The following is a 12,343-nucleotide window of genomic DNA, read 5'->3' on the forward strand; positions in this document are numbered from 1 at the left end:
ACGTCGTGCAGCCATGAGACTGGTATCATTTCAAATCTGAAGGCTGCTTCATACAAAGTGTGAATCTTTTTTTGAAAATCGTATGTGTGGTTATTTCAAGTGCAACATTATTATGAGGAAAAAACAAAAATAAAATTTGGCGAAGCAGGAACGGAGTACCCCCCGCATTAATCAAAGGATTTAAACATAAGGTTAATAAGGTGAGAAAGTTGACACACGAAAAATTCAGCATTTAATATTTTTGAGGTTCCTGTTGAACAAACTTCTTAATATTTCGGTACCTAAAGAAAATAAGAATCAAAATTGTTATGTACTGATATTTTTAATATTAAAAACTGTTCACCAAACGATATAAAAACCCCCGAACAAAAAAATTCACAGCCATCAGGGAATCACCAAAAAAAATATGACTTATTGCCAATGAACCTTCTGAGTCCAAATTAATGAAAGAAAAGAATACCTTCTCAAATGTATGCTATAACATCTATTGGCTTTTTGTAGGTGATGAGATGATGAATAATTAAAAAAAAAATCCATTGAAAAAGTGACATAATATATAATATGTATATAAATGTTATAAATGTTTCTATTCCCCTGCAGATTCACGATAGGGCCAGGGCCCATTGCCTTGGGTTTACTTATATTTGAACTGTTATTAATAAATTTCAAAAAGGGATAAGCCAATTTTGTGAAATCACAAGAACAAAAAAAAAAAAGCCAAGGTGACGTCACTTTCCCCAAGTACACTGAGGGAAAACACAACTTAAATTCAAAGAAAACCACGTTGATTCAACTATTTTTCGGAATGATTTTGCGTTGAAGACGAAAATTTTAAAATCAAAGTAGAACATCGTTAGTTTAAAGTGGTTTACAATTACAAAACATACTTAAATCAAAGTTGTTACAACTTTGAAAAAAAGCATCAATTTAAATAAAAAAAAGAAAAAATTGGCAGCCACTGGGTATTGAACCTACAACTCTTGGGTCTCCAGGCGAATGCTTTACCAACGTGCTATCTCATTGAAAATTAAGGTGACAAAATGCAACAAAAGGAAAAGCGCGGCAAAAATTGAAATTTTTTTTACGTTGTTTCAAATTTAATTTAAAGATGTTTTTATGTTAGTTTTTTCAACGTTAAATCAGCGTTGATCATATTACATTTTACGTTGCGTTTTTTCCCTCAGTGTAGCAACAAAAACATTCAGCATGTTCGTTGTATGAGTACCTACTAGTATTATGGTGATGTAACTGCTAAACAAAAAAAAAATTTGATGATTTGTAATTATTTTCTGAGAAAAAATTCACATTTGTATGCTTTTAATGTAACAAAGGTAACAGCATAAATCGTTTGGGTGCTAATATTTTGATAACAAAATATTTTTTTGAAACCTTATCATTACTACCTGCCAAAGAATGTTTTTACTTGCTCTATAGGGCAAGTATTGGTTTCGTGTCGAAAAAAATTTGAGGTTTTAATCAAAACCAACATTACGATTATGGAGAATTCCAAAAAAGTGGGTCTCGCAATTCCGTCCGTGCGTCTGTACGTCTGTGCGTCTGTGCGGTTGTGCGTCCATCTGTACACATTTCCACAACCTAAACGGGTGGACGGATTTTCTTCAAATTTGGTATAGACGATTTTTATAGAATTCTGAAAGTTGATTTTTTTTTGTTTTTTTATATCTCGCTTAGAAAGTGTACCTCCCATAAAAATTTTTCAATTTGAACCAAATAACTGAAAAACGGCTTTTACGATTTTGATTAAACTTTGCAGACGTAATATTCAAAGCAATTGCAATAAAACTGCATTTTTATTTTTTTTTCAAAAAAAGTCAAATAAAAAAACGTTTTTTTTTTCATTTAACAAAATTTTGCCCTAAATGTCGGCTCTTCCCCAACATCAACAAAATTTCTTTAATTTTATATAGAGGCAGCTCTTAAAATCTACAAGTAAACTAACATAAAAGTGTTTTAAACTGCAAGAGCAAGTACGTGCGACCTCAGTCGTGCATTTTATTTTTTTTTAGTTTACTAGTTTTTCGTGAACGACTTAGCCAATTTCAACAATTTTTTCAACCAAAAGCATTGAAATAACCGTAATATTAAAACTTAACAAAATTTAAAAATAAACCTTTTTTGGATTAAATTAATACAATTTTTTTCTGAAGAATCAATTTCAAGAAAATAGAATGATGAATTTTTTTTGAAACTACGTTTTTTTAGTGCTGAAAGATATTTATTTTTTTTAATCTAGATTTTCTATTTTTTTTTTGTTTTCTTTAAACAAGAAATCAATTGGCGTACTTAAAAGTCAAAATAATTAAAAACAATGTTATTATAAAAATAAATTTTTTTACTTTTCTTATGAAATTCCTTACAAAATCAGATACAGTCAAACTTCTTTATAACGAACTTCTTTATAACGTAATTTTCTCTAAAGCGAATTTCATTTCGTTCGCCTTCCTTTGTTTGTCATTAAAATTTTTGTTTTTTGACCTGTACCTGTATATATATAATTTATTTTATTTGTATTTATATTTTTTATATTTATATTTTATATTTTTTATATTTTAATTTGTAATTATTTTTATTTTTATTTGTTATTCATATATACATATTGTTTCGCTTGAATTAAGTCAGATAAATAATAAATAATTCCCCTTAAAAAACATTCCATACGAATTAGTTTCTTTATAAGTTCCCTATAACTAAATTCTCTCTATAAGGAACTAATTTTTTTGACGCAAGAGCAAATTCGTTTCTTTATAACGAAATGTCAATTTTCAAATTTGAAAAAAAGCTCACTAAATTTTTATTCCGAGTTTTAAAAGGGAACTCCCCGTTTTGGCAAGAATATTCTTAAAGTTATTGTATGTATGTATGTATGTTTGGATGCATGAAAAAGGGTACATGTGTTTTAGAAATTGTACGCATATAGACAGGTGAATCGTTCGTTTGAGTTTACATTTTAAGTTAGCCAATCACAAGGCTATTTCGATATGAGAGAAATTGGCGAATATTGATAAAATTAAAAGTGGAGAAAAGAAAAATATGTGGCTGAAAAATTTGATGTGTCGTTTAGTACCTACACTATAAACAATGTTAAAGAATTAACTAAAAAAATTTAAAGTTATGATTCATGTGCATTAGGGTGTCCGTTATTTCCCAAAGTGATTTTTTCGAGGGAGACACCCCCTAGATCGAAATTTTAGGGCCTAAATAAGGGGAATTTAGCAAAAAAAATTTTTTTGGAGGTCATTAACCCGTGCCTCTAGGGTCATACTTTCTCCATACAAATTTGTATGGGAAATTTTTAACTCATACATAAATTTTTTTTTCTCTCGAGTTAAATCATCTTTTTTTTTTTAAATTTTTGATAATTCTGGTTGTAAAACAGTTACTTTAAAAGATCACATTCAAAATTTCCCGTTAAAAATTTTTTTTATATTTTATTTCGGTTAATGGCACGGGTTAATGCTAAATTAATTTTGCTAAATTCCCCTTATTTAGGCCCTAAACTTTCGATCTAGGGGGTGTCTCCCCCGAAAACATCACTTTGGGAAATAACGGACAATCTAATGTGCATGTTCAATTTCAAAATTGATATGTTTTAACTAAAAAATATAAATTAATAAATTTCCTTAAGATGAGTTCTTTTTTGTACCCTATTATTTTAAAAGAACACATGCAGTGTTAAATTTTCTATACAACGAATTTTTTCTAAAACTTCTTTATAACGAAGCAATTTTTTGTTCCCTTGAAGGTTCGTTATAAAGAAATTTGACTGTAATAATATTTATGTACATAATTCTTTTAAAGTAAATTTTACTGTTTCGTGGGCTATAGGTCTTGCTTGTATTTTCTAATGATTAAAGTTCGTACCAGTCGACGTTTCGGGTATGGATATACCCTTCTTCAGGACTCTAATTAATATAAATAAAAAATCTTAAATATATAAAACCAAACTAAAATATCTATACTTACAATATTAATTTTTGTTTTACTTAAGTTTTAACATACCTACGAGATACTTTTATCATAAGAGAAAGTTCATTTGGCCTAATCGTGCATTTTATTTAAATTACATATGTAGGTACCTATTTCAATTCCAGATGATTTAAAAAAAAATGATACTTTTCTCCCATATTTTTTAAGAGCATTGGCAATTCGGCCAAAATTTAACACTTCAACCCCTGAAAGTTGTAGTTGAGTAGTTTTCATTATAAAAGAACCATTCGAATTTCTCCAGATAACACAATAGGTACCTATCTTCAAAGATGAAAATTCAAAAAAATGCTCATTTCATTGTCAGCAACAACAACAACTGTTTTTATCAGCTGAAAACTGTCAATGGGTGGATTTTCTTGCACATAGCAATAAACAATTTTCTTTTTTAAGAGAAAAGGTATAAAATTGAATAATGTTTCTCTTAGAAAACAAATGAATTTTATGAACTATTAAATAACATTTGGAAAAATAGCAACACTTTTTTATTTATTTACTTAGAAAAATATTTTCATGTAAATAATCTTCTATGCATTGTATATTTGCTATCAAGAAATCCTTTATTATACCTATGAAAAATCAATAATAAATTTAAACAAACTGTCAACCTTAGAAAGGTAACTTGAACTTTTGTGCATTTTCTGAAATTACAATAATAATCCTCTGCATGGGTAATCCAAGGAAGGTCAACAAAAACAAACAAAGAAATTGAATCCTGTACAAATTGATTCAAGGCAATATGTGTGTTCTTCTGGTCACCTGTTACTTTTGACATCACCTGCAACCACAAAAACCAACAAATAAAATGATGATAAAGAACTAACCAGCTGATGTCGGAGTAGAAGTTATTACGTAACCGGTTTTATTTTTATAGCGCATGGTCTTTCGTCATCATTGTTGTTTATATCTATTTTATAAACAAAAACAACAACAAAAATTGTATTGAAGCAAATAAAAACCACTATTACCATGACGACATGGTTATTCTCTTTTCTGTCTCTTTTGTCAATGTTTATTTTATTATTGGCTTTGGTGTAGTAGAAATGAAAAAAAATCTAGGAGTTTTTGTTTTTATTGAAAGAAACTAAAGAATATAATAATTGTAGTAGAACAATAGCGTTGCCATGCAATGTAAAAATAAAGTTAAAACGTTGTTGAAATTGAAAAATTGAGATATATTTCAATTTTAGCAATGTCGTGATATATTGGAAACTTTGTGCATATGAATATTATTAAAAATTTAAGGCAGTAAAAGACGCAGATGAAAATTATGAATAAGTAAGTATATTTTTTGTATCTACGAAAAGGTTACAGCACTCGCAATTTTTTAATAAAATGTGTCAATACAATTTTCACATTCAGGGCCCTATTTCACCAACTTACAAATTTGTAATTACAAGTAATTTTCACAATATTTGTGAAAAAATCGAGAAATTCTGTTTCACCAGTTTCTTGTGATCACAAAATTGTACTTGTAATCTACAATTTTAAATTTGTGAAAAAATCCATTTTCTGTTTCACCGAAACTTGTATTTTACAAGTAACAAATTTGTGAGCTTTCAAGTTTCTTGTGGGTTTCTGTTTCACCAAAAAAATAAAAGTTACAAGTTTCTGTTTATTTGTGAAAATTTTCTACAAGAGTCAAGACGTATGTCATTTTTGTTACAAGTTTGTAAAAACCGTATTTAGCGTGATTAAAGTGTTTAAAATGGCTTTACGCCGAAGGCCATTATTATTATTTTAATAAAAGCTATATATTATTATTATTCAAGGTTGTAAAAATACATTTGAAATTTAAAAATATATCATTTATTTGCAATAAAAAAAATTTCATAGTGAAAAAAAAATTGCCTTAAAAAAAAATTTTTATATATTTTTCAGTTGCAATTACATTTTTTTAAAGCAAATTTTTTTGTTTGCAATAAATATTTTCTTAAGGCGTTTTTTTATTTGTAATAAATATTTTTTTTTTTGAATTTGTAATGGAAAACAAATGCTTTAGAAATTGGTACCTATAGCATTTGTGTTTCAAATCGAATGAAAACATCACAAAATATCTGTTTAAAAAATTTTCCTGATCGCTATAACCTGCCTCTAAAGTATGTAAAAATTCGTTCTCTTTTTATCAAAGAGGCTTGTTTTTTTTCTCATATTTGTAGTTCTTCATTCCTTAAATTATTTTATTAATTTTCCTCACTCTTTACAATTTTATTATTTTACCCTATTTGTTTTACTTATATAAATCCATGGATGTCATGATAAAATAATATATATAAAAATAATCTAGCAATACAAAAATCTTAATATATATTTACAATTTAGTTTGGCTTTTAAAAAATGTTGTTATTTGATTTAACAACTAAGATATGACAGTATTAGTTATTTGAGAATTTTTCGTTTAAAATAGGGTTGCTTAAGTCTTAAAAATGGCAATCCTATTTTTTCATATTCAATATCAACTTAGTTTTCATTTGAAAACAATTTTAACCTCTGTCTTTACGAGTTAAGTAACTCAACGGTCACCGCTTAGACTTTAAAGAGCTTTACAAGTTTGTGAGATAAACTTGTTGCTTACAAGAAAAAAATATATTTGGTGAAACGGTAATTCTACAAACTTGTGGTTTTCAAAAGTTAGTTGTAATTTTTTTTTGTCGATAATCACAAATTTGTGAAATACTTATTTGTACTTTGTGAAACAGAATTCCATTGTACAAATTTGTACTTGTGATCCACAAGTTACAAATTTGTGCTTGTAACTTGTAGTTGGTGAAATAGGGCCCAGGATTTTGGTTCGTTCTTGTTGATTCTCACTCAATCATGTGCCTACATTTAATACAGGTAAGGTAAACTTTTTCATGGAACAAAATACACAATACAAAGTTAGATAAAGTTTAAGTCCTGGGTTTTGTTAAATAGCTATTTATGTTTGTAATATTCCATTAATTTCAATGTGCAAGTCGAAATCTTTGACATGTGTGCTGTTGAGTGTTTCGTCCTATTTCGGACCAATGATTCGTGTAAAACGTCTAAGAACTTAAGTATAAACGTTTAATTTGTCATCAAAACCAAAAATAAAATGAATCTTGGCTTTTTGGGACCAATTACAGATTTTACTGTCTCTTCGAAAAAAAAACACCCTTTCACCTAATTTTTTTTTATGAAAACTCTTTATTCTTGCTTTCTATTACAAATTCAACGTTTTCACCAAATTTTATTAGGGTGATCCATCATTTTTGTTTTCACTCAAAAAAAACACCCTTTCAACCGTGAAATTTTTATAAACACTTTAGATTCTTGTTTCTTATCTTAAAAGTAACATAATTCCTGAATTTCAATAGGGTACCACTAGTACTACTCTAGTATTGCACACTTTTCCAAATATACCCATATTTTCTCTGCACCTAAAAAAAACACCCTTTCACATGAAAAAAATTTATAGATTTCTTTTATTCGTAATCCCCATGAGAAAGAGAACATATTTATTGAATTTCATGCGGGTACCTTTTATACCATTGATTTTAATGGACTTATCGCGAATTTTCCTTATTTTTCCAAAAAAAAAAAATACCCTTTAACCTAAAATATTTGTATAGACTTTATGTGTTCTTGGTTTCTGTTATAAATGAAACATTTTTACCAATTTTCATTGGTGTAACAATTTTTTCCCAGTTTTTGTCGTACTAATTCCGAATTTCATCATTTCTTGAAAAAAAAACACCCTTTCACTCAAGATAATTCTGTACTTTTTATAGATTCTAATTCTTATACCAACCAAGACTTTTTCACCAAGTTTTAAAAATTAAAAAAATTTAAGTTAGCTGTTATGATACCTTTCTCACACACAACTTAACCTATCAAAAAAACACCCTTACACCAAAAATAATTTTTCTAAAATCTTCATTCCGAATTTAATCAGTGTAGCAGGTTTTTCACATGGGTTTTGGTTATATTTTACCTGTTGAAGTCAAAAAACAATCACAGTTGTTTTTAATCGGCAATAACTTTTCTTAGAGCAATCGTATTGAATTTATTTTTATGTCACTAGATTCAGCATCAACAAATACCTTAAAAACATGTGTCATATGATGATATTCGACAAACAATTTTTTTTAGTATATTTTTGACCTTCACCTCCTCCCTCTTGTCCGCGAAAAACCACCCTTCCACCCAACTTTTTTTGTATAGACTTTTTTTGTCCTTGGTTCTTTCCCAAATCAAACTTTTTGCCAAGTTTCATGAGTGTAACAATTTTTTTTTTTGCAGAAAAAATAGCAATATAAACAAGAAAAATGCCTTTGCTTAAAATCATTGAAAAAAAGTCGTACCGATTAATCGAAAAAATAATGATGTCAATCGATTTCTCAAGTCCGAAATAGGGGGAACAGTCAACAGCGCACTTGTCTCAAAAATTTTTTTGAGAAAACTTGCACAGTGATAGTCAAAAATTTAAATCATGTAATAGATTCATTAATGTCTTTTGATTTTAAACAAAAATAAATAGAAATACTTTTTTCCTAAGAAACCTGTTTATGATTCAATCGATTTTTTTTTTTACAGATGCGGATAATACAGTAACAACATTACAAAAAATAAACAAAAAAAGTTGAAAACAATGTTTTTTTTTAAATTAAAAAAAACAATTATTTTTTTAACGATATATTTTTTGAGATCCTTTAATCATCTCCATGTACTTGAAACATAAAAAGAATTGTAAAAAAAAGTTTAGTTTGAAATTATTATTTCAAGTTTGCAATTTAATAAAAATTCGGGGACATGTCCACGATTCTAAAACCTTGCCAACCTTCCGCAGCGACAATTCTAAATAGACTTTCTGTAACGTTTATATTTTGGATAATTCCCTTAAAGTATGCTATTACATTTTTCTCAAGAAAAAAAATAATCTTTCATAAAAATGTACCAATTTCTAGGCCCTGAATAATAAACAGATCGTTTTCAAACTCAATGACAGTACATATTTTGTTTTGAACATTTTGATTTAAGGTATAAAGCTATAATGGACTTTAGACAAAAAATTCAATGATCATTCCACATTATAATATAATATAATAAAATATAATAAAAATAATTTAATTCGAAGAAGTACAAACAAATTAATAAACAAATTAATATAAGAGGTTACTCAAGTAGCACAAAAGTCTAAGATACACCAAAATATTTGGTGTATTTTTTGCACTTTCGTGATATGCATTTTGAACATAAAAAATACACCATTTTCTCGTATAAAATAAACTCCGGTGGTTAAAAAAATAAACCGATTTTGGTGTATAAATGGCACTAGTGGTATATTAAATGATCTGTTTTTGGTGAAAATTATCCCTTTGAAATTGAAAAATACACAATAAATCTATTGATAAAATACACCATTTAAATTATTCTGATTTAAAATTTGAACCAAAGTTTATTTTTTATCTCAAACAGTTTGATGAATTGTAATTCACACCATTTCTTTATTTCTTATGAAATAAATGAAAATGAATTTTTATTCACTTTCATAATATTGCCATAAGAAACCAATGGTTAAATATGATTTTGTTTGCCAAATTTTAAAACGAAACACATTCTATCTACTAATTTTAGATGCTACCCCCTCTAAAAATCGAGCGCCTCAAAAATGTCAGTGAATTAATGATTTTTTTTTCGATTTTAAGAATCCATTTTTCAAAAATTATAATTTTTATGTTGTTTTACATTTTTTTAAGAAAAGTTATTTTATAATGAATCGAAAAAACTAAGAATGCGGGACTATTAGGTCGATAAATAGCTATACTATTTTAATAAAATAATTAATCGCTGTCTTCTATTTTTAAATGGCGTCCATTGAAAAATATGGCGTCTCCCACATATGCATTTTGGTGAATTTTATGTCCACAGGGTGTGCTTCCTACACCAAACAGAGTGTACAAAATAAACCGTTTTGGTTGATTTCAGAATCAAATAATTTTATGCACCATTAATGGTATATTATAAAAACAACTGAATATCGGTGTATTTTTTGCACGGAATCTTAAAAAAATGTTGAAATTTTGTACAGAAAAGACAGTGGTTTAATTTTTATACCACTAATTTTGAGAAATACACCATATTTTTTCAATTTTCTCAATTTTACACCAAAATTAATGAATTTACACCAATTTATACACAAGTGTGCTACTTGAGTATTAAATGCACGTTAATGACAAGATCTGATTTGTACCAATTTTATGTTTGATTTCATCAATTTAGTTAATTCTAATATATTTTGAATGTTTCCTATATTTTTCAAATATCAAATTAAACTTTGTTATCGTTATCAATAATTAGAATTTATTAATGACAAATTAATTACTTTAATTTAGATTCATGTTCCTTAATCAGGTATTTATTTCGGTACAATTAAACGAAAAATATTAGTTTGTATACAAAGTTAAAACTTTGTCTAACGAAAAATGTCAAATCATTGTTCAACAAAATATTTCTAAATAACAATTTTTTGTTGTTGTTATAATTAACAACAAGAGTGTCGTACGATACGTTTTTATTTAATTTTTCATTTTTATCTTAAAAAAAAACAAAAAAACGATACAAATGAGTACTCAATTCTTCGAACACCACTTAACACTTCACAAGATAAAGACTTCAAATCAGACTTTGATAAGAAAATCATAGATTTAATATTTATATCTGTGTTTAATTTATGCAATTTCAGCACACCTTTATACAATTAAATATTTGCTTGAAAGTTTGTAATTAAGTTTACTAGGTGAAGTGTGGGAGAGCTTTTAAAATGTTTAAAATTTTCTTCACAAATACAAATTATAATTGTGTTTTAGGGTTCGGAAATGAGGATAAATTTGAATTTATTTAAGGTACCATGGAAAATTACTGATCATAAGTACACTATCTATTCCTTTCTGCAAGGAATTGAAGTTGAATTCCGAGGAATGCGGAAGTCTTGAACCATTCGCTTTTAGAGTATTTCACGATGTACACATATCTGAATGGTTTAGTGCGAATGATACACGCAGAAAATTTTTAACATTCCACAAAAGAGTGAAAGTTTGTTTTTTTCGCAATGTGTATTTTTCACAGGAAAGTGGAAGAATGTTTAAAATGTTTTTAAGTTATTTAATACTGACTCGAATCCATAACATTTATTAAAACTTTTTTTTTGTTGAGGGCTTGAATAATGTGTTAAAAAAGGCGGTATCATATCAGTTGACATATTTTTTTTTGTTTAACTTGGTGAAAAAGTTTCGTTTCATGTAAGAATATAGAAAGTCTACACAAATTATACTGAGAGACAGGGTGTTTTTTTTTTTGAAAAGATGAAACAAAGAATTATCAGGAAACTTAGTTAAAATGTTTCAATTAGCATAGAAACCAAGAATCTAAGGAGTCTATAAAGACATTTTAGGTGAAAGGGTGTTTTTTTTTTTAGAAAAAAGAAGACCGGCGATAAGTCCCAAAAATCAAACGTATGAATGGTACCCTTACGAAATTGATGCGGTATTGGTAACATTTAGCTTTGGTGCGATTATTCGATTTGAAAATTTTGACATAATACGACGCGTCGTTTAAAGTTAGCAGTTATTCCGATTTTATTTTTAAATGCCTGTGTGTCACAAAAAAACAAAATAGGGCATATGCCTTAAAAAAGTTTTTGGAGGTGCCTATTTTGAAATTTCGATTTTTCGTACAAATTACGTAGAAAAAATTGAGTTGTTTCTTCTGAATATTTTTAATTCATCAAAATTTAGCTTTGACTTTGAATAACTTTTGAGATATCTAATAATTTAAGCACAAATAATGATGTTTTGTAAAGCATAAAATTTTCTATAGGCAAATCAAAAAATTGAGAATATATATCTCAATTTTGCTCATATTTATATCTTCGAAAATTCTATTATTAAAAATCACCCCCTCTTAATAATAAAAAAAAAAGTGGAAAATGACTTTCGTCTCAAATCTCATGAAAACTAAATCAATATTGACCTAATGCAAAATGACCTAGTTAGGAGCTAATACGAATTTCAAAAACATGCACATACCTAAAGGTTTTCTACGAAATTGAGAAATTTTTTGAATCGAAATTAATGCTACCTTAACCAACCATAGGTATAACCAAAATGAAAAAAAACCTATTTTTTCTTAAAAACGACAATAACGATTTTTATGAAAACCAGTGTAATGTAGCTATATGCTACTATAACCCTACTTTTTATATAAAAATAGTATCATTTGAACTGTTATTTATTATTGCTACCTGTGAAAAGTGACTGATTTTTTGTTGCTTTCTTGTAAACGCTTCAAACGGTTTAAACGAACATTTTGATGCAGT

This window comes from Episyrphus balteatus, chromosome 2, assembly GCF_945859705.1.
Source record: "Episyrphus balteatus chromosome 2, idEpiBalt1.1, whole genome shotgun sequence".
NCBI classification, from domain to species: Eukaryota; Metazoa; Arthropoda; class Insecta; order Diptera; family Syrphidae; genus Episyrphus; species Episyrphus balteatus.